Here is a 24,820-nt window from a genome sequence, read left to right on the forward strand (position 1 = left end):
CTCTCTCTCTCTTCTTTCTCTACATACTCGCGACGTGATTTTTGTGACGCGATTGGTATTATCCACCAGGCTCGTCGACGAGGATCGATCTACCGAATGATAGACGGACGGCGGAGATCGGCACCGAGACGAGAGAGAGGGAGGATCCTTCCTCGAAACATCATCATTCCACTTCCGTGTGATTCGCTCGTACGCCGTGCTTGGAATTCGCACGCGTGAAACGACGATCGATCTCCGCGCCGTAATGCATCGCGAGACGAAGGAAATGGAGATTTCGTATGTGGATAGTCGCCCGCGACTCCGAACTTATTCGAATTCTTCGGAAGACGATACATCCTCTTCGTCGCGCTTGATATCGATATCCTAGAGGGTAGAGTTAGACCACATTTTTCTCGAGAAAATAATTTACCAACGAGAAATAAAGATGAGTAATTTGTCGGTTGTATTTTGCACGAGCAATCAGACGTTGCGGAATATATGAACCATCTCCGAGAATTAAGTCGGAGTCAAGTCATGACGCGGTTATTAATCACGGAGGATAATAGTTGAAGTTATATGCTGAAAGCGTTTCCAAATGTTTCAGCCCCCGATGCGAGTCCCCTCCGATGATATTGTAACAAATCCATCTGAAAATCTCCGAGTACAAGTTCAATCACTCTCGCACGGCTTGCTTATCATCCAGATTAAATCTGGATGCAATATGGAGATATTAAACCGTATCGCGTACAACGTTTTGCTCCCTGACAGTATAAATCCATGAAAAAGTGGGTTAATACACGCATACAAATACATATCACTAATTCTTTTATTTGATAGAACGAGCTTAACAATACGAGCGGAGCTAATGGAGGTAAAGCTTTAAAAATACGAAACCGATTATAGCGATATTGCAGTCATTCTCCAGCGACTCATCGGACACTCTCTCTCCTTCTCTTCCTCCCTCTCTCTCTCTCTCTCTCTCTCTCTCTCTCTCTCTCTCTCTCTCTCTCTCTCTCCCTTTGTCTCTTTCTGCCTTTTGGAATAGAATACGCCAACGCATCCGGGTTTTTGCGGAGGCCGAAGTTCGTAAGCGCACGAAACGACAGAGCGGCGCATCCGAATGCGTTTTAGCGCGGATCAAATGCATTACGCGTATTGCGTGCGGAGACCGCACGCATACACGGAGCTTATAGGCTGCATGCGGAAAGGATTACCGTACGCCGGGGAAATTATTGGCGCTTTGCTCCACGAAGAGCCTAAACCGACCGCGACAGCGGTTACGCCACCGCCGTCGAAACGGTTTAAACTGTCATTACCTGTCGATCAAAGAAAACGGTCCTCCCTTCCTCCCTCCCCAATCGATGACCGCTCTCATACGTCAGATTTGCGGACAACAATAGAGGCCGCGCGCGTAACGACCTCCCCGCCCCCCCCCTCTCATCCCTTATCGAGGCTTAATAATGACTCCGCTCCGGATTTCGATTCTGTGCAACGTTTCGACGAAGTTTCGAAATTACGTTTCGATACGTCGTTTGATTGCACCCCGCATACGTAAACAATCTCGTCTCGCGTAAACACCGCCTGCACTTCGCTACGCATGCAAACTGCACGATAGGAGAATTACTCTCTTCTGTCTTTCTCGTAAAAGCGAAAAGAGTCTCTCTCTCTCTCTAGTTTCAGATTAAGAAATAGTATTAACTTTGAGATTTATCATCGCTAAATTTTATTAAGAAATTGATTTAAGTATCTAGCATATATTTTGGTAGAAAGAAAAAGAAAATAACGTCGACGCTATTTAAAACGTTAACAAATTTAGCGAGAATATGAGAGGCGCGCGTTTATTAAATTTTAAATGCGCCATTCTTTATCGTTCTCTCGTTTTTTTTCTCCGTCTTGCTGCGAATGATTTATTTCTACTCGGCTCGCGACACGGTTTGCTAACGGCTAGAGATCGTTCTTAAGAAAGTCAAGCGGGAGAAAAGGGAATAAAAAAGCGGCGTGAAGGAGTGCCGTCGTAAAAATTGGTGAGCTCTCAACAGGGAGGAACCTCAAATGCCTTCGGGGAGGTGCTAAAATCTGGGGCATAAACACTGACCGCGACATAAAATGAGTCCCGAAGTATCGAATCGTCTTCTTGCCGCTTCCCTTCTCCTTCCTTCTCGACCGTACCACCGGCCGCATAAATCACCGCCGCTTTCGTATTTATATTCATAGGCGCGTTGAGGAAGATTGAAGAGCCGCGGGACCGCTGGGAGTTGCTCGTAAAATTCCGTTAGATTGTAAAATATTGTTGCGACGAACCGAAAGGCCGACCGTCTTCCGGCGGATACGGAAGGTTACGAGAACCTCGTCATTATACGCCGGCAATCGTCGTCGGAGGCGCTTCCTTTTGAACATTGTGTGTATATCAAATTACAGGGCGCGGTGAAATAACCTAATGATTTATCGCGGCATACGATTGCGAGCGAATGTGAAAAGGGACAATTGCCTCTAACGACGACAGTATCATATTAAAGACCCTATTATCTCATTCTTGCTTAATCATCGTTCAACTCTGCTGCATACGAGAGATTGCAACGCGTCTGCCGCGGAATACACGTCGTGCCGTGTATTCCGCGCCTCGTGTAAATTATTATAGATAATAATCGCGATTTTGTGAGACGTACGAGATATATACGAGATTCCATTTTTTTTAACGGTCGACGACAATAACAAGAGGAAGATAATTCGCGAAACGTTGTGAGGTACGTGTCGTGTGGTATACCACCGCATCTCTCACCGGTGTAGGTTGTAAATATTTATCGCCGTCATGTGGTAACGATATTTGACATACGATCTAGGAGGTCGATTACGGCGCAAAAGTGTCGTCCGTGGTCTTGCGTCACTGAAACTCGCCTCCGCAATAACGTTCGTGGTACTCCGATGAGCGGGTGACGTCGTGGCCGCGCCGCGGGTTGTCTAGCTGGAAACCGCAGCAGACACTCGTAACGTTCGTCTGGCGGAAGTCTACGAGGCGCTTGAGACGTCGATGAGTAATGCAACGTGAACGGCCAGTTATTAATCACTGCGCGAGCCCAAGGAGTCGCGGTGGTATTTAACGGACGCATCTCCGACGCATGCCGCCTGAATATCGATCGTGCCTTCCTTTCCAAGTACAAGACACGAATCTAATTGCTCACGGTTGCGTAACTCATGCGATAAACGATCATTTTTTCTAAGCGTGAGAAAATACCTTCGCGCATATTTGCTTTTGAAAGCAGTCTCATATTTTACGACGATGGGTCCTCCGCTCCGTCAGACACGCTGCCTCCTTCGATAAAGCAAACAAATAATTCGGAACGTAACAGAATTAATCGACCATCTCCTATATTTGTGTGGAAACCCTTTGTTTAGAAACTTTCGCCGACGATACGTTAGAGTGCTCTTTAAATTAGATATAGATCTCGCATCTCGCGTCGATTGCGTAAGCGCGCTCTCGTTACTCGGAGCCGTGTCGAGAGCGAACGGTGCGGCATCGCATCGTAATTGTTGATTTTGAATTATGGATCGGTTTGCTAACCTTTCACGTTCGCAAATATCGCATTAACTTGAGTACGGCCCGAGGCACCGTTCTGCCTTGATTAAGCGGTTTCCCGGTATTGTATCACTCCGAGAGATGCCTCGTACGTATCACAATTCGGTGGATGGCAGCGGATATGCCTACCGCGACACGCGGGTAGACACCGCGCGAGATATCGCATCGACGTTTACAGACGTATATTAGACGTGCGCGATTGGCGAGAGCGAGCACAGAGGCTAGCGAGGAGAGAGAGAGAGAGAGACGTCAATCCATTAACCCTTCCCTCGTCGGTTCCCTCTTCACCTATTCATCTCGCTAACGATGTTAATCGCGTGTATCGAAATTAGTTCGATTAGGCGCACGAACGTTTCGCCGATGAACTCGCGTGACGTGAGGAGGAGAATAACACTCTAAACGCAGGGGGTCACGTGTTAGCGGGCCTCTATCAGCGCCCGAAGCAATCTTGAGGCCGCACCGGGAGCGCCGACATGCCACTCGATCGTAATTAACGCAGTATGGCGCTTTATTTATACCCGCGTGTACATTACGTGTCTCACGATATATATATATATCCACGCGCGCGCGTATATGTATATAATATGTACGAGGCGATGCGCGATCGGGGTTCGAGCGTAGACATCGGCACGTGTTACCGGGAATACGGAGGGTTTGATCCTCCCTTCGTCGTCGTCCTCCTCACTGACGCCACCCGGCCGACCGTAAGGCAGCCGGGTGGTGGGGCGCTTGACAGTGACAGATGACCGCTGTCCGGAGTCCAATACGTATACCCGCTGGACTGGCCGACAGTCCATAGTGCCCTGGAAGCACCTCCGGGTAACACATTCCCCGGGTAACGTCGCGCGCGCGCGCGCACACCACGTGCGTGCTACAACGGCGTGCTACACGCTAGTAATTCGACGCCGCAACGGCCACGGATACACCGCGAAATGTCACGTACCTATCTCCCGACGACGCAGGTCGCACCATTCATCGCCGTTGACATTTTAACCCCCGTCTCCTTCCTCCCTCTCTAACGCCCTCGCGGAGAGCGCTCCAAATGTTAGCATTCTTTATGAAACGCGCACCTCGACAGAGAGAGAGAGAGAGACCAGCCATCGGGCTCATCGTGGATCACGTGAGTCACGTTCCGCCGAATGGAGATTCGGGCTATTCATTGATGCCCGATATGGTATTTTGGAAGACCCGATGCATTCCGGTCCGGCATGGATATAATACCCGCGGCTTAATGGATATATCTGGAAAAAAAGCGCGCATTCCACGCGCGCGCGGGCGCGCGGTGACGCGACTCGCGTGCATTCGCTCGCCCGCGTATGAATCGAAATTCACGCGGCGAAACCATTTTCGCCCTTGATTAAATGTATTATCTCTGGTATTTGCTCCCCGCGCCCCCGCGTGTAATGAAACGCGGCATTCGGCCATTTCGGAGTTTCGATTTTGGCATCAGCGGCTCTCCATTATGCACACGTGGGTGGACACATTTTTCAGGAGGCGACAGTAAAAAAGCATTACCCGGGAATAATTGGTACACGTATGCACCGTCGCGCGTTATTGGCTTCCTTAATCACTTAACAGGAATATGCTTTCGATTTTTAATGTTTTTATCTTGAAAAATGTTACATATGCCAATAAACATGTCACAAGAATGGCAGAAAAAAAGCATTATTAAGACTGTCGGTTTTTATAAATTTTTCCATTCACGAGATTAACTTCCATAATTGTTTGACATAAATTTGCCATTATCCATGTCATCACAAAGAAAGTTTAAAAACGTCCGTCATGTTATATAAATTCCTCTGAAAAAATATTTATTTCATGATGATTATTTCCGATCTATCAAGCGACATTATTTTTGCATCCACGAGTAATCGGCGAAATGGGAAAAGTTCGTATCTACCTAGGACATCCTATGTCCATTGTTATCACAGGGAGAATTCGACCTATCGTTTGCGTTCGTGTAAGTAGGCGCGATTACTCTGCCGGAAACAATCGCGACACTCCATTCCACGTCAGGCTAATCAATCAAATCCAAGCCGGACGCAAAACTTTTCCATGGTATATATCGGTCTGCGGATCCGGGCTTATCCTTCGTCCTTCGCCTCAGAGTATCGGCCCCTCTTGTCTGTGTATCTGTCGGGGATGATACCCGAACTCGACTCAGAATTCCTCACGGCACTCAAGCGACCCTTGACTAATTACCGAGGGATGACTGGCATCTTCTCTCACTTATCTCTATAGCCTGCTCCCTTTCAATCGAATTACTTTTTCTAGGTATTCACTGGCGCGGCGCCCCAATTTTTTGGCTAATTGACCCGTGGCCGACCTGCGGGAGGAGGACAGAATCGGGATGCGAGACGGAGTGCAGCGGCACATTTGTCTTGTCACCTCAGATAGATTGAATTCGTTGGTCCTCCGAGGAAGTAGCCGCCAGACGCCCGAGATCCTCCTGATTCCGCCCGTTAACTTTTTCTCGAAGTCATCGCGAGTGATTCCCTATTTATCGAGAAAGCCGGAGGAAAAACAAACGCGAAACTTCCACGACACTTTTCTTTTCTACATACGAATTTCTCTTTTATAGCGTTGCCATCCGTTAATGTCTTGGGTCTAGTACAAACGCGGCTAACTTAATCGCAACGTTACGCGCGCCACTGAAGTTTTGTATATTATTCTTTACGGCGTTCTTCCGCAGCTGCAGACAGAAATGAATTTTACGGTCGCGTATTAGCGATTCCCGCTCTAAAGTGCCCTTTTATGCCGACTGCTGAAATTGCCCTAACCGCAGATCTTGTTTGTAGCCGAACACGTACACTGTTCTTTCCTACCGCGCGCGGTGCATGCTTCCACCCCGCCTTAAGTCCTTCGAGGACTTTCAATTTAGCGTTTTACGATTGTTGATAATAAGGGTGAGGAGGACCCAGGTGGTGAGTTTCGCAGCCGGCGCCGCTCCCGCATCCGTCGATCCCCGGCCCTTCCTCTTACCCTCCCTGCGTAACGACGATTTCGCGCGACGGCGGCATCGAAGGGCCTTTTGTAAACAGCCCTAATGCCTGGTTACGACTTCGGTGCCTCGCCGCGCGGCCGCCTCGCCGGGCGTTCTTTATGATATTGCTGGATTAGACTGAAATATTTCACACTTGGAGATATCTTCCGTGCTTACGTTTTATGACAACGCGCACCCGCCGTCCGCCCGCTCGCCTGTCTCGCTTCCTTTCTTCCTTCCTTCCTTCCTTCCTTCCTTCCTGCCTTCCTGCCTTCCTTACCACGAACTGTCGTAAACGTACTAACTAGATGCGCTCTCGTCTCGCGAGATTCTGTCTGCCGAGATAGCGTCCCGGTTCTCCAGCTAATCTCCATTCGCAATTACATCTCCATTCGATGGCACTGCCAGAACTCGCGGGAGTTCCAGGGGTGTTTGCGTTTTCTCGCGTGTAATTTTACTGCATTGTTCTCCATGCAGTTTTATCTTCCGCATATAATTTGGAACTGTTGTTAATTATTATTGGAAATATATTTTAATGATATGTTCTTTTTTTGAATCAGAACACAATACATATATATATTATTGTTAAACTTTGATTTATTTTGAGATTTTCTCTATATGTCTTATCTTATTATTTATATATTCATCGCGCGTGTCGAGTTAATATCTATATTTCTAATTTACACGCCATGCTTCGGATTTGAGAAATGGAACGTGCCAACGTAATCGTGTTATCTTGGAGCGCGGTAATAAGCAGACGAGTTGCTTTCGATTGCCGGCGGAAACCGAGGCGTGGTACGATAGTGATATGAATAATTGCGGTGACAACGAGGATAAATAATACATCGACCGACATTATCTGCCGGCGATGAATAACGACCGCGCAAAACTTAGCCGCGGGCAAAGCAGCAAGTTGATGCTTTAAGGGGTAGATCTTAATCTTCGACTAGAACTGTGAAATGAGGGATCGTCTGGAGGTGACGAGGTCGAATTCCGACGAAAATCATCCGTTAGCCTCCCAATCTGATCCTGTCACGTATGTAATAAAGCGGAAGAAGGGGACGCTATTGATTAACCTTTCTTGTAAAAATGAATTGAAGAATAAATTATGTATAATAATACTTTACATAATTATTTATATATTTACATATTATTAAAAAATATCTCTGTTAGGGAAAGAAGCCTGGGATTGATGGAATCGAGGAGATAATCTCACTAAAGTTTGATACGATAGGTTTAACCCGCCGTGTGTTGCATTTTTTTCTATTTTCAACGTAAGCGGCATAAAAATGGCGTAATTTGATTGTCAAGCACTAGCCTCTTAGGGACGAAAATACGGTTTCGGTGCGACCGGTTGAACATCTATACGAGTGTTTTCGGGGTAGGATTTGAAAAATGCCGAATCCAATTTCCTTGATGATGTCCCCTAGGGAGCAAGGGGCCGCCCTCGCTGCCAGTCCTCGACCCGGGTGCGTTTTCGTCGCTTTCGCGCACTACCCTCGTCTCCCCGTCGCAGTCAGCTGCTGAAAACAAATAGGGTAAGAGATAACTGGTTTCCATGACCGCTTCGGCGATCGAGCTTTCTTACGTCTACTCTCTAAATTTAGAAAATTAACAGCTTGTCTAAAAGGGATATCGAGTTACAGGCTTTCGATCTGGGAAGCTCGTATTTCTGTTGAAAAAGGCTCGTCGGCTTTACAAATAGCTGTCGAACGTGACGAACACAAGACACAATGTTTTACTCCCAACCAGACATTCCACAAGCACCGCAGTGTTTTTTTTCTTGTAAAAACATGTGTTTTGGGCGGAGTGCTTACATTTAGCTTGATTTACTGGAAAGATATATATTGTCAGTCTATATATATTAATAAAAATTGGAAGATGGAAAGACTACTCTATTTCCCTTCATTATCATTCATTAGTTGTAATGATAACATTTCTATTCCGTGATTCAGTAGCCGCGCAATCAGCCGGTGGAATGTTGATAACTAATGCACGCTACAAATCGACTATGCTGACTATGCTATCATTGGTCACGAAAGGAACCGTTGCACGACATGGCTTCGACATTGTGATACCTTGCCATTACATTGCCACTATCAGCGCCGCCCGTATAATTACAGTAAATGGTCCGACTCGCGCGCGCCGCTCTCATCAGCGTCACTATGTGCTACAATTTAGCCGTAAGGTCGCGAAATTATATCAACAAACCACCTGCACGAGCCGCCTTTCGAAATCGCGTGGCAGCGCGTGCATTGCAGCGAAACAAGTTGAATTAATGCCGCGGTCGTTATCGGGTTCTAGATCTACTCGCGACCAAGGAACCTCACCGAGCGTGAAAGTCAGTCATTATCGCGGCGATTGAAAAATTCCACATGGACATGGACATGGCCGGCGACGTTTCCTCCCTGTCGCAGTTGCGATCGAACGTTATAAACGCCGTTGCTCCTGCACGTGCGCACGTGTAATTATATACAAGTGCGGGGAAAACCTGCAACACCCTTCGTATGTACGTCGTCATACAATGCGGATTAATTAACGACGACTGTGCTTAACCAGGGACAATTCCCGTCTCGGGATCGTCATCGACGATCTCTGGCAGTTATGCTCGGCGATCGTTTGGAAGTCGCGCTAATTAAGACTCGCGCCGTAATATCTCGAAACCATGCTAGCCTCGCTACTTCGTTGCTTTAAGCTTGAACCTGCCGGAACTTGCGAGAAGATCTCGGTCGGGTCGGGCGTTCCTCTCTGTGCGCTGCCGAGAAATGGGCTCGTTTCGGCGACGAACTAGCGCAAGATATATCGCGGCACATCCTGCCCGCAGGAATAATCCTCTGCGGCGCTCGCAGGAATTGCGTGACATTAAACTCTGCCCGTGAACTTAACTCGGGACCCAAGAGACGAACAATGAGGTGACAAATATCTTAGTCCATCGCAGCAACCCCTACGGTGACTGCTTTCGTTTACTTAAGCCGGACATCGGTAACTTCCAGTGGGGTCCGGGAAACCCGGTTTAAGCGTCTGGAGATTGGTACGATACTACCAACGATGAAATATTTGAAGCTATAGCTCTAATTAATATGAGAGACGATTAAAACTTTCCGCGATTAATTTAAGTTTCAACTTGTTTACGATGTAAATCTCATTTTGTCCGTTACCCTTCGTGATCTCACTTACTCGATATTCCTCTAAATTATCTTATCTTAGCACGTGTAAATTCATTCGTGAGATAAATATTGTAATCAATGTGATCCGCGTGTGTCTTATGTAATATCTTTAGCGTTCTACTGTCACATATTTTATCAATGTAACCAAGAGTTTTAGAAAACGACGATCATTTTCTGCTTCATCGACGTCGATCCATCTTGATCGACAACATCAACGTACGTCTCGTGGAACACTATCTTCGACACGTGTCGGGGACGTGACTGGAGCCGACAATCACCATAGAGGCGGCGGCGCATAGTCGACGAAAGACAAAGAGATGCGCCGGCGGTGGCGTGACGAGGGCCCGGCGACGTTCATAAATAGCAATATCTGTCGGTTATCGAGAAGAGGCACGGTTCGGTAACGAGCCATCAGCGAGCCAGGGCCACATGGGTCCCCGATAATCCCGGGAAAAGGGGTTACCGAATGCTCTCTCTCTCCCTTTCTCCCCCATCGCAGAATGATTTGCGAAAATTTGAATCCCGCCGCCTTCTCTTGGCTTCTCTCTCTCCGATCTAGGGAATCATCCTCTCTGGATGCTTGCTTTTATTTATCCAATCATTCTCAACCATTCTATCCCAAGTTGACAGCCGAAAGCATTCGCCTGTCTCCTCATCCCTCGCCTATTTCCTTTACGCGGTCTCCTCCCCTTTCTAATGATTTTCAGAAGACATCTCAGTCGCCTCATCCTCCCGCGACTTAAGCCGCGACACGATGTTAATTAGAACGGCGTTTCGGGGCGCCGCACACGGTCCCCAGGAGATGAGACTTAGTGACTTGACTTGATTTCGAGGTTTTAGGCCAGGTTTGAATTAGGGGTGGTTACCATCGGCTTGCCTGCTTACTCGCTTGCCCCGGGGAGAAGAGGCGCCGCAGACCAAAGGCAGCCATCGCTGCCAAATCCCGTAGGAAGTTAGCATGGATTACAGGACGCATCCATCACTCGCTTCTTTTGTCTTCTGGCGGCAAAGTCGCGCGGGATATTATTGTCCGTAATGCGCGTGACATGGCGCTTGCCTGATCTTTCTGAACTCGTTACTCGCTCGTACTTTGTATTAGTGAAAGAGATACCAATCTATTTTATTGTGACACTTCTGAAAATATTAAGAGCAAAATATTTACTATAACTATCAACGTGTATCAACAAATAGCAGATTTTATATTTATTTGTATAATAAATTCGCGTTTCTTGATGTGAAATTTTTTGCAACTACAATTAATAAAAGTATGTTATAGTTATTATTGTAGAAACATTATAAAATTATTTTATTTATTTGAATTTTTATAAAGACAAATTGATACTACGATTGATAACATTTTAAAACTCTTGTATGTTCTATATATATATATATATTTTTTTTTATTTTATTTTTAGATAAAGATTAATTATTTTTAATATTTTTAAAATATTAAATAATACTTTGGTGCGTACAGTATTTTAATAGATAATATCCTATTATTAAGATTTTAATTAAAACGTTTTATATATCGCGAATCTTATCAAGGAGGATATGTAAGAGAGAATGCGAGGATTAAAATCATAGGAGCTTTCTGGCGCTGTTGAATAGACTGCAATAAACTGGATATCATATCTAGACGTTGCTTCAAAGTTTAAGAAAGTGTCGGAACTTTTCCCGAGATATTGCCCGGAACCTTTCGAGAATTTTAGAATTTCACCAAGTTTCGGCGACCGAGCGTGAAGTAACGACCTTTTCGCGGGAATAATATTGTCCCCGACGGCTTTCGGGCTCTCGAGACGGGAAGCTGATCGACGAAAAGTTCCGCGTGCAAACGCAAAAGCTTTGATTCTCTCTCGCCCGTTTGACGACTGAAATTCACACCGCGCTCGCCGAAACGACGCTCGACTAATTGTTTCGTTCTGAACTCCGGCGGCATTGTGTCGCGCGACATGATCGTCGACCCCATGATCGTCGTCTGTACACGAAAGAGAAGCTTGATCTTCTTTTAAAAAGGCATTAAACCCGCTCGCGCTCGGAGGGGCGCGATCACGGAATAATATCTCATAATTAAAGCGAAGCCCGTGGCGGACGGAGTATCAGTCAGACTTAGCGAGACGATCTGTCAGGCCGTGCCACGAAAAGTGCGGGCTGGAAAATCTCAACCCTTTTACGCACGGTCACGTGACCTGACAGACAGGATATCCCCGGCACGTGGCCCGGGGCTTGTGTTTTAGATACGCGTGTCAAGTCCCAAAACGTAACCTTCGTCTAACCGTTCTTCTTCGTGTTTTCTCTTCTTCGTATTTCCCCGATTTGTTATTTTTTTTTTTTTTTTTCAACACCGAGAACTGCCACTTGCAGAAGGCGTGGCTGTCGTCGTGTTCGTTTGGTCGCGACGTCAACCGCAAACGTGCCGTCTGAAGATATTGGAGTAAATAAAGAAAATTCGTGTAAATTAAATGTGAACGGTAAACTCTTAAATATATAATTTTATCGATCCGTTTCCCTAGCATAGATTTGCCTACGTAAGCCATTATTAGCATATGTTATGGAGAAAGTTTTAATGACAACTGGCGCGTTATTAAATCTTTTTTCTCCTCGGCAATCAATTTTCTGAGAACATTCCGCATTCAGCTCGAGTAACTCGAATATTGCCCTTTGTCGAAGTTACGACCGTTGCGATACCATAGAAGGATGTACGAGGCACGAAGAAAGAATAAGTGGGATGGGGAGGGAGATTGGGCAACTCGTGGTCTCGACTAATTCTTTTTCTAACTCTCTTTTGCTTCTTTTGGTCCTCTTTCACGGTGACGTCACGGTGTCCAGCTCGCGTTCGGAATGGCGGAAGACGGCCACGTTAATGGCCTCGTAAAAGTTAACGACAATGTTCCCTTACGATTTTCCACTATCCTTTCGTACCTCCGACCAGACCGCGCAGTCGACTCCTTCTCAAAGAACCGCGTCTAAAATTATTGTCGCGGACATGGAATTAATTTCCGCCCTCGCTGCAGACGATTGAACTTCCGTGCCATTTGTAGTGGACTTTGATCGTACGTTGGGATTAGAAAAACTCATTGGATGCAATTCAGACATTTTGAGCGAAACTGATTTTATGGAGTTCGACGACCGAGTTATGCTCCAGAACTGCGAACCTCGAGATTATCAAAAACTTCTTGTTAACAGGAGTGCTTACTCAGATCGTTTCCTGTATATCTACGGATTCTTGAAATTAATTCTAAAAATTTAGAGAATGAAATATGGGAAATGACTTTTTTTTTAATGATTTGTTATAACTAAATTAAATTATATTAATTGCGTAAAAAAAAATATTGAAACGCCGCCTTGTCTGTTAGTCGAGGATATTACATTAGTAAATAAGATGTAAACGTCTTTACATAATTACTCTCACTCATAGTACAATCACTGCTATCTCGATTGTATCGCGAAGCTCTCTATTCCAGGCGGTGTAATTCCGCGACTAGGAATCTCCGGTAATTGGTAGGCCGCTTAGCATATTTCTGGTTCTAATCACAGACACCAGTCAGTAAGTAAGGGCGGTTTAAAGTCTTTGGTCGAGCCCTCCGCCGCCCCGTCTTGCCACCCTCGTTGTACCGAGATAGGGGCTTAGGGGTGAGACCAATCTGCTTACAACCCCCTTAGTCTGAATAATTAACCCGGGGGCAGAAGAGAGAAAAAGAGAGAGAGAGAGAGAGACAGAGAGAGAAAAAAAGATCGGGGAATGCGCGCGCTTTTTGTCAGTGTCATTTATTATCAAGACCACCTTGTTCGTTAACTTCGCATTTGAATGTGAATGGGCGTCGAATGAGCGCAGGTACGTAAGGGGGGACGAGAGGTGCGGTCGATCGATCTTCCGGAATTTGTCACACCTTGGGCAAACATGGTGAGAGGATGACTAGCGCTTTTTTTCCCGCGATTTTTCCGCGCTGTCGCGGCTTTGGGCCGTTTTTTTTTTTTTTTCCTTTTTCCTTCGCGCCGGCAACGGCACCTGATTGTTCTCAGGTACGTTGGTGGAACAGACTGTCGCGTTAATTCGCCGTCATTAGTCACACGTCGAATTCGGCAGCCCGGGAGCAACCGTGGAAAAATTTATTAACGCTCGCTACCCGACGCTACCGGGTTCCGCGCACAAAAGTGTGTATTTACATGCGAACGCCGCGGCTTTCATTTGCCTAAGCCGCGGAGATCCGAAGCGGTCCGGGCTTGGTTGAGGCTGATTTCAACCGTCACGGTTGTGAATGGCCGTCGCACGGGGTGACCGGATTAATGGCGATTTTGAATATTTAATTAATGGAAGTGTGCGATTCGCCGGACTAAAGGTATTTATACTCGTTTTTTCGCGCGGCCATGCCGCTTTTGTTTTATTCGGAATGCGTTTCTGTCGCGCGATTTTCACGAGAAATTAGCGGTATTCACCTGCAACTGCAATATTACATATATATCTGCAAAACGAGCTTTATTCGTGATTCATTTATTCTATTATTACATATTTAAATTATTAATTAATGTACACATATATATATATATATATATATATATATATATATATATATAGTTTTTAACTAGTTTTTTAATTATATTTTTATAATTTGAATTATTTTAAGTTTAAATTTAAATTTAAGGTTAAATTTTATTTTAAGGTTATTTATTTTAAGGTTAAATTTAAATTATAATTTGAATTGTTATATTCTCTTGCTGAGACGCTGTGTAGTAAGTTGATAATGAGAAATGCTCAAGCAGCTCGTATTTTAATTCCGTGCAATATGAATTATTAGAGCTTCTTTTGTTCGTCAGGCGCTTGAGGAGGAGATTAAGAGCTACCGCTGCAATTATCTCGATTTGTCAAGTGAGTGGATTATCACGCGAGGTCACTGGAACGTTACTTTTAATAACGAGGGTCGTTAGGCCTATGACAAATTTCGCGAGCGACCGCCTGCTTCGCGCTTGGCTTGTCGGCAGATGAGGATCTTCAATAGAAATTCATTTAATCTTTGACACGATATTAATTAATAACGGACTAAAGATAGTATCTCGACACGATATTTGCGGAGGGTTTGAATCGTAATACACACATCTTTGATGTATTCATTCACATTACATAAATAATAAATGTACATATATATATATATATTGTATATATATATATGTATATATATATATATTTAATTATATATATTTTAATATTATATATTATGCCATATAATTATTGTATAATTAATATATACGAATAATAAAGCAGCAAATTAAAAAAAAGAACAAACTAAGATTGCAAGTTGAATAACATAAACATTTTGGAATAACTCACGAAAGTAATTAATTCTGAAACAACTCGTTTACATATAAGTTTTCGTTGATTTTCATGAGACTTCTTTGACGCGGCAACGTCAATTGATAAAAAAAAAAAAAAAAAAAAAAAAACGTCATTACCACCACGACGAACCTTGACAACGATCGTTAACTCTTGTTCTGCGATGACCTCGAGCCATTTGCGCTTTAGCCGTCGCCCGTGCACGCCGACTGAGTAAGTACAATCGTTTTTAGACCATACTGTATAAACCCCACGGGCGGAAAGGGGTTAGGGAAGATCATTATCAGAGGCTTAACCACGCGAGAATTTTTAATCAGAGGGTGCGCACCCTTCGGGATAATACCGTTGCTGTCGATAAACGCGAAACAATTGTCGCTCGGTTATATTTAACGCGGAACTACGACGTGAATCGTCGGCGGACAATACTTAGGCGATAGGCGCTTTTCGAGTAGGTGCTACCCCATAGGATTACCCGGTACAGGCCCAGTCATCGAAACCATGTGGTGACATTAGAAGCGCGCGGTGTTACGAGTTACCACTTCGCATTAGATTCCTCGCCAGCACGAATGGCCCGATTAAAATATTTTAAATACGCGCCGAGCGAGAGATCCCACTATTTCTCCGTGCCTGCTTTAATCAGGGCGAAAATTATGTTGTCGATCGTATCGGTAATGTTGGTAATGCTTCACGGCACGCAATTGTTGAGGTCACGTATCTTGCAGAAACAATAAAGTATAGCTTGTAAAAGCGTAATTAGCAGTTGCTCGACCTTGGAAGAAATGGTTAAGAAAATTTGCAACATTAGAATCGCTCGATATCAAACCTCTCGAGCGTTAATTCCTGCGCGTTCGAGCTCTCAAACTTGGCTTTGACTCCCGAAAGCACTAAACTAAACGAACCGTGGATAGAATTCGGCTTCTGGGAGAGCACTGATTAGCATCATCTTAAGGTCGTATACGGCGCCGTAAGTGTGCCGTCCCTTTGGCATTCATATGCAAAACTGACCAGATAGTGACCGCCGATTTACATAACGTTAGATTGACCGTGATTTCATTTAACCGAGGGTTCCGTCTCTACACACGCCGGTGGTTACGAAGAGCTTTCTCCGAGACGTTGGTCCGAGGAAATTCATGCAAAGTGACATCTTGAGAACGTACCTCGAGCAGCCTTGTAATCGAAATTCCGGACGCCCCCCCCCCCCCCCCATGTATTCGCTCCCTAAATCACGTGATTCTAATTACGTTCGGTATATTGCAATCTATCTCGTATACAATGTTCTGAGATGTGACATGGAGATGTAATGTATGGTTTAATATATTTTTCGAGATAATTTTTATTCACGTACGTAAAAAAAAACAAAAATGAAGAATTTTCACATAATTGTTTATCTACTAATGGAACGTGCAGATAGAGATTAGAGCAAATCCGATCTTGCAATCGCATTTGCCATGTCCGGATTAACGTTGTGAAAGGGTCAAACCTTTTATCGCTCGTGTAAACGACACGGATTCGTAGACGGCCGTATCTTTCGTAAATCGAGAAAATCAATATCTACACGTCCAGAATACTTGGTTTAATATGCTTATACTCCGCCAGCGGAATCGCGGAGCCGTGAAACATGGTATTAACGGATACACCGATCCCTGATGGTAACAAATGATAGGAGCCTTAATGGTCCGAGCACGAATACGCTCGTCTATATCTATATATACATCGAACGTCTCGACACGAGTGGAATCCACGCTTGTCCCTTTGATTGATTGCCTTTGTCACTTAGCCACCGTGAAAGGCTTTCGTGCGATCGTATCTTTTAATTACGAACTTAATTATCTTTCGCGTTTGCCAGCTTTTCTATATTCGCGCGTCGGCGAGAGAAATGGGGGTTTGTATTTAAAGTCTTATTCCCCACGGGCCACGAGAGCCTGCAATATCGTATTGAGTTCTAGGCGGTTAGACTTTTATGTACAGGGTGTAATAAAATTTGATATTTATGTGTAAATAATTAAACCTGTATACCTTCATAAAACGTAAACAATTATATATCGCAATGGAATAACATTTTATTACAAAAATATAATATAATGATTCCAGCGATACAGTTAGCGCGGAAAATGTTTGAGTCACGTACACATATTATTGGACGTTATATAGAAACACTGTGTATACGAACGGAGCATCATAGGTATATCCAGGGTGTATGGGATACGGGTTACTAAGGCCCCCATAATGACCGCTGCAATCCTGCCCCCGCACACAATCCCATAATTAAATCCGTTAATCAAGGCTTACGGCTCGGACTGACCCTATCGACTTGGTTTATTGTGATCTGCGTAATCTATGGTAAATTAAGACGTACCGTCGTCGCACATCTCGTTTGCGTAACTAGAACTATTCGCCCGCTATTAATTTATCAGAAGTATTACTTCGTCGTGATTGTGATAATTTGACGTAATTATAATCTTGGTATTATATTTGAACCATATGTCATCGCGCATCGTCTCTTTCAAAAATTTAATAAGATATATAGAGTAAATGTTAGATTTTTATCATTTTATTCTCAAGCTCAAAATTATATATATATATATATATATATATATATATATATATAACTTTGAGCTTGAAAATAAAATGAATAAAAATCTAACATTTACTATATATATCTTATTAAATATTTATTTATTTATATTTATATATTTATGCAATCTTCGAAACTGCTTTGAAACTGCTAATTAAAATCTTCGTCTCTCATGATTCTGCTTATTATCTGAAGATGACGTATCAAGTATATTTTGCAACAACTCGTAAAGTCAGTGAGCGTTTCGAAAGGATCGCTTTAACGGAAAACTGAGTGCGCACTCTGTAACGAATAAGTGATCTTTCATAACGAAGGCGCATCGCGCCAAAGTCCCTCCATCTTCAAATTCGCCTTAAAATTAATTGTCTAGCTTATCTCTCTGCCTCGCTTCCTCGTCTCACGCTTTATTTCTTCGAAGGAAAGACGAAAGGAGAGGATGAGGTTTAGCATCGATCGCGAATGCCCACGGAAGAGACCTCTTAAGCGGGCCATCCTCTCTTTCTCTCTTTCTCCTATCTCTTAGCCTTTGTCTCTCCGACATTTCGTTGGCTTTGAAATGACAGAAGTCAAGTAGAGCGAAATACGGAGAACGCGGTTGAAGTGTAATTGGCACTGGAGTGTACTCGTCTTGGTTCATTAGAGAAAATATCTTCCCCATTGTCGAGGGGCTTACGTATAGCCTCCGAATATCTCTGTCGTTCTCCTTTATCTTTCTTTTCCGTTGTCCGACGTTTTTCCGCATCGGCTATATTCCGTCGCTCTTGCTCGCCGCTACTTGTTTATGGGGATAGAATTATTTTTCTGTTTCGAGTGGTTACAACGTGGTCACTCGATGCAGCCACCCCTTGAGTGCTCTACAATGCGTGGGCTTATTATTGTGAACCGTGGAAACGTAGAAAAGCTTGTGACAGTCTAATCTTCTCGAGTATCCCGAGGACGAATAGGTCCTAATTCTCAAGTGATTTTGAAGGTAGCGGATCGGGATAAATATCCGACTTTCAATCCGGATTTCATATTTTGTATTACTCTGAGTCATTTAGTTTCATCTATTTTGATTATTCCATAAATTTATTTTCATTCTTTGCAATATGAAAGAGTCTATGAGTCGAATTTAAAAATATATACGTTACGCAAGTTATATCAATCAATTTTAGCTTCTGTCACCGGATACATGCAAAACAGCATAATCATTCGATACGAATAACCACAGGCCAACTGGCACACATCAGGGTGAGATATTCTCTAACCGCAGCTTTACCACTCGATGATTGCGCGACCCCAGAGGTCTTTCGAGTGCGTGCGGTACAATGAAAACGCACGTTTAATGACCACCATGTTTCGCCAACAGCTTATTAACTGCGAAATGTTTCTGCACGCATCTCCCTCGGAAATTTGTTTACGTCTGACCATGTACGACAATATGCGCGCTGCAAGCACACGAAAGAAAAGAGCGTGCGGGAGAGGCAGCGAAAAAAAAAGAAAAAAAACGAGAGAGAAGGAGAAGGAGAGAGGCGTATGCTACGGCACACTTTTCGAGAGAGCCTCTGCGAGCTGTCGAGATGGAAAGCAGAAATATACGGGCCCGCTTTGTGCGCAAGTGGAGTGTGCACATGTAAGAGGTCTTCACTGGGACGAGTGCTTGCTTCCACATACCTGCGTACTTCAGTTCCGCGAAAGCACCTGTTGAAACCCACGAGCTTTCAAACTCCTGCACACGTCGTTCACTTCCATGCCGATTTCATGCCGCCGCTCGTTCCGCGTCGGGGAGTCGGTTCGAATCAAACGATGATTCGCTCATTTGAGTTATCGAATCGGGGACTTGCGTATCGGCTCGAGTATCACAAAGAGAGATTACATACTTTGCGATTGCACAATACTTTGTTTAATTAATATGAAGTAATTCTCGAACAGAATTATAATCTTCTAAGTTTTGACCGATAGAAAGATATTTCATTTTGAAAGATGTAGAGAAAAAAGTGTAGAGAATGACTAAGTTTCCAGGCAGAAAGGATTACATTTATTTTCATCGACGAGTAGTCGTTCCGCGCGTCAAATATACCCACCTTATATGTAGAACGAACAAACATCTCGTCGCTTAGACTCCCTCCCGTTTATGTTCCGCGGTCCCCTCGACATGAGCGTATCCATACCGCGCGGCACGAGAGAGGCTGGCAGGCGCTCTCGTAAGAGGCGAGAGACTCTGATTATTTATAATCAGTCGGAGGCACCTGCCGAACGGCGTTCCCATGCGCCCTGAAATAGCGCCGGTGGCACCCGAAGGGTCACCCGCGCTCGATAAAAAGGAGAGCACGAGTTGTCGCATCTGACACGTCACAAGGTGGTGCCTTTGGCCGAAAGGGAAACGCGCGCGCTAAATATAACGGTTTGGCCGTGGGCGCCCGTTAAAAAAAAGACGAAAACCACCATCGCGTAAATATAGCGCGTCTCCCACGACGTGGTCGTGACCGCCGCCGCCGCCGCCGACGTCGCCGCCGCCGTTATACCAGATAGATATATTTTCCCGTTTGTTTGGCATTACTCACATTCGGCCGTATCCGAAAGAAGAAGCCGTCACTCCCGACAGCGAGTGCGTTTACGAGATGTATTATTGATCGGGTCTCGGGGTGGTTGCTCCAAAGCGCGCTTAAGATCACGAAAAGCGTTAAACCCGGGTGACATCCAGAAACATCAGGCTTCCCTCATAAATTAGGCTTACCTGGTCGTGGTTATTTATTTTAGTTGAACGTTTAGTACACCAGTGGCGCCGTACGCACCGCTAATTATGTAACATCGTCGCTTTATGATTTCTTACGATTTATTGTTTTTCTTTTTTTTTTTTTTTTTTTTTTTTTTTTTTTTTTTCTTAAAAGAGATATTGGTACTGAGAAACTGTTTAAAAATAGCGCTGTAAATCACTCGTGTCGCATAACATGCACGCGTGTCATGGCTGTGTTGACAATTAAATTCTATAACAATTATTGAAGTATTCCTATGGCATCGTATTATTCATTCATATTTTGATGCGTAATGTATCATACTTCGCGATCGAATTGTTTTTTTTAAACATGCGGAAATGCGTCCTCGGTGAATGATATCCTCGAGAATCTATGATAAATCAAACTTCTCGCAGACCGTGACGTAGTCATAACTGAAAAGCATAAGCAAGCGTGGTGGTGCGTCGACGACGACGACGATGACGACGACGACGATAGCTTCGAGAATGATGTATGGCGGTGCCGAGATAAAAAGAGGCGTCCCCTCGAATCCTGATATAGATTTTATTGGGGAGTAAACCCGGTCTACGTGACGGCTCATTACCCAGTTTCGCAGTGGACAGTCGAAGAGCGGTCATCCCCTTGCCGCACGCACACACGCGTGTACGCGTGTACGCGTATGATCGGGAAAGGAACGGTAGACACACGGGCGGCCATGTGTTACAAGCTCGTCTGGGATCCCCTTTTTGGTCAACCATTCGCATTATAAAACCATAAAACGCACCATTTTCGCAGCCACCGTCGTCCTTCATACGTAAACCATGTGTCCGGCACTCGTTTTTCAGAAAAATTGCCGCCGGCGGAAAGTCACCACCTCCCTTTCCGAGGCGTTTCGCGCCACCATCGGATCCTCGTCCGTCTTCATGAGGGTCGGGATCCAAATGGAAAAAAATTGCTCCGCGAGTTCGCTGTTTTCCCCGCGGCAGGCGTAAGAGTATTGCGGGAGTTTCAGCGATATTTTTTTTTTTTTCTTTTATGCGCTGTATGCGGTGTATCATCCTCCATTTATGCCGGGGCAGTTTTATGCCACGTATAGATAAGGAAAGCGAAACAGCCGCTGATGTTTCCAGTGAACGTGTTGACGCAGAACAGGCACCGCCTTATATATGCCCGGCCTGGTTATTATCTTCGCAGCTGTGCTGAAATATTACGGCTCTCGAGGATCACGGGCGAAATTTTTAATCAGACTGCGAATGAAAGCCTCTTATCTAAATTGACGAATCTTGTTAATCGTGTTTTTCGCCGTTACATTTGCCACATAATAACTCCTTGCGTAGAGTTATTTATGACCCACGGACTGCAGGACTTAAATGATTTTAGGGGTCGGTCTTAAACACAGGATATAAGATTTAATTAAATCAAGGTGTTTACATATCACACAATACATTGGAATATCAATTTGTGCCATAATATACGAGAAAAAGAAACTGGCGCTAAGGAATTGAAGTATATAACGAAATCGATATGAAATCAAAGAAAACAAATAATGTATATCTAAGTAAGCGATAATATCAGATAATATTGGATCATAAGAATTTTTCTTAGCCAAGCGAAAGAAGGAAATGTTTCTTTTAAAGGAAATGTTATTTTTAATCCTATGATGTGTTTGCGGACTCCATTGTAAAGCGGCGGACAAATTCGGCTTTGAATCTTAGGTGGACTCAGCCCAGGATAGACCGAGAATTAGATTTCAAAAAAAAAAAAAAAGGAACAGACACCACCGAAAGAGGTTAATCCGCTTGCGTCTCTTGTACGGGCTGTCCCGGCTATAAGCAGGTCTGAATAGAATTAATATCTAATTGTTGGTGCGCGTGACGACGAACGCGTTGTTGCCGCGATTCTTTTTGACGATAGGTTCAAAGGCCCACCCGACCGAAGAATGGTAGCCTTAACTAACTATAGACTCCTTGGACGACATAATCTCTATTCTAACATGCGAGGCGAGTGTGTTCCTTGCCGCTAAGTACACATTCAAGCACGTCGCTGCTCTCCTCTCGCCCGCTTTTCCCTCGCACTCACGCTCGCGCGTGCATCGGTAACGGTGTCACGCGTGTATAAATGCGCGGTGGGTGCACAACTCGTTCGTTGCGTGTGTGTGTGTGTGTGTGTGTGTGTGTGTGTGTGTGCGTGCGTGCGTGCGTGCGTGCGTGCGTGCGTGCGTGCGTGCGTGCGTGCGTGCGTGCGTGCGTGCGTGCGTGCGTGTGTGTGTGTGTGTGTGTGTGTGTGTGTGTGTGTGTGTGTGTGTGTGTGTGTGCGTAAAGGAGGAGAAAACATGCGCGATGTTCTCGTACGCGGGCGAGAGGGCTCCGATCTTTATGAGTCACCGTCATTCGGATAAAAATACCGGGGCGCTTGTACAAACAGTTACCCTCCGGGTGTCTTTTCGGGCGACGCCGTATCGCCTGGGACAGGTTCACACGGCACTCGACCAACCAGGTGGCCTCACCTGAAAGACCCGAGATTCCCCGGAAGAGAGCCGATCCAATCTCACTTTTCTCTCTCTCTCTCTCTCTCTCTCTCTCTCTCTCTCTCTCTCTCTCTCTCTCAACGATCAGCCCCGGGAGATTAGCTAATTCGTCATAACGCGAACACGCGTTACGGTCTAATAATGCATTTCGAAACCGAGCGCCGTCGTCGTCATCCGTATCGATGTAAGCGTTTTATGGAACAGTGATATACGCACCTGGTATGTTAAAGCGAGGTAGATTGAATGATGGATTGACCAACAGTGAGAGAGAGAGAGAGAGAGAGAGGGGGGGGGGTGGGGAGGAAAGGGAGATCTAGTTGCGAAGATTGAAATGATTGCATTGTCATTAATTTGTATCAATTAGCAACAATTAGTTTCGTCTACTTGGTAATTAACTTGAGAAAAAAGTTGTTGCTCTCTACGATTACGTGTACTTTTCTGACTGACCTGGTTGTAATGCCATGACTTAGCGATGCATTTCGAAAGTATGACGATATTGTCGACGCGTTTGCCATCGTAATGTTTTATAGGATTTGCAACTTTCATTTGTAAGATATTGCGGAAGTTAAATTAAGGGGTAAATCTGGATAATGTAGATGGATCACAAAGTCGTTAATTGATATTTACTAGCGGTACGGTCTCCTTCATCCGCTAGTTTTGTTAGGACGTAGTCATTTTTCTGACTTTTCGGAATGTACGGTCTTTGCGCTTTACCTGTACATTCGCGGATTAGCTAGAGTTCTTCGCGAGGCGAGCGCATGAGTTAAATGTAGCGCTTAGAGCGAATTATCCGGTTGCTCGTTGATATTTATTAGCGACATAATTTTCGCCGTTCTCGATAATCCTGTACGATGGGCGTAAAACGGATTGGAGAGAAACGTCAGGGCGGCGCTGCCCGCCAACATTTACGAAGAATTAACTAACTAGTCGCGCCGCGGAGAAGTCGCGCCGCGCGTTCGACACCATCCGCTTATCGCCCATAGTTATTGTGGACGGTAAATTATCGGTAGAAGTACAGGTGCGCGCTGCGAGGCGGATTAAGGCGTGATCCGCGCGGCCGATATAAATCCGGGATATAACTCCGCACTCCCGATGCCGAGGTGCGAGATGCCATTTTTGCCGCCTGGCCCGTTCCTCGCGTTTCTTCTCGCGGCTTCCTTGCCGCGGCGCCGCGAGAGCGCGAGGAGAACGGCGGATCCTACGATAAATCTCCTGAAACGAATCCTTCCGCGCGCGCGCGCGCGCGCGTCGACGGCGGCTTCCTGTGGTAGTCGATGCTGCGGGTCATTTGTCAAAGTGCGCGGGGAGCTAAAAGGATACAAGCGACGCTGCAGCCAAGAGATCATAAACTCAGCCGCGTACCGTTACGAGTCTCTTATTCCGCTAAAACGCGTGTACAATAAATAATAACTGTTTGGAGGATACACACATTCTAATGTATGGGATATATCGGCAGGGTCTCGGAGATACACGTGCAAAGATCGACGGCCTCGCACGACAGAGAGAGAGAAAACGACAGAGAGATAGGGAACCAGGTAGACAGATACGCCATAAATACGTGATGCAACAATGCTCGCCGTTTGACGGCGATACTAATGATCGGCCCTCGAGAGCGATAAACCGGTACAAAGGCGACGGAAAATCGGTGAAATTGAGCAGAACGGATATACCGCCGTGGGCCTTTGAAACGCCAGTTTCCGGTCGGCTAGACATGCTCGCTCGACTCCCAACTTTAATGATGGGAAATGACGGTTTATGAACCGACGATTTGATTTATCTGACTCGCGCGCGATTCGCGCAGAGTCTCCCTCAGAGAATTCGGGATTCGCCCCGATGTTTGTACTTTCAGTGAAAAGGTGTTGTCTCTTCCCGTGCTCGTTGATTCGAATCGAGTCGATATCTGACGACGTTCTGAATATCGATCAGGGCTGCGCCCTTCGTCCGCTGCGCTGCGAAGTTTTAACAGACAAACAAC

At 45.1% G+C, this 24,820-nt stretch overlaps 1 protein-coding gene and 1 long non-coding RNA gene across 2 annotated transcripts in view; one reads left to right on the forward strand and one right to left on the reverse strand.

Moving 5' to 3' along the window:
* The window catches only part of LOC105432975 (uncharacterized), a 296,484-nt gene that overhangs the window by 69,345 nt on the left and 202,319 nt on the right, over window positions 1-24,820 (forward strand). The window lies entirely within an intron of this gene.
* LOC148935800 (uncharacterized) overlaps window positions 7,572-24,820 on the reverse strand; it is a 259,524-nt gene continuing 242,275 nt past the window's right edge. The window contains exon 4 of the long non-coding RNA XR_016140231.1: window positions 7,572-8,056. This is a non-coding gene — a long non-coding RNA (uncharacterized LOC148935800). The remainder of the gene's footprint in view (window positions 8,057-24,820) is intronic.

The sequence above is a fragment of the Pogonomyrmex barbatus genome, unplaced genomic scaffold, assembly GCF_055798465.1.
Source record: "Pogonomyrmex barbatus isolate J1 unplaced genomic scaffold, ASM5579846v1 scaffold4, whole genome shotgun sequence".
Taxonomy (NCBI): Eukaryota; Metazoa; Arthropoda; class Insecta; order Hymenoptera; family Formicidae; genus Pogonomyrmex; species Pogonomyrmex barbatus.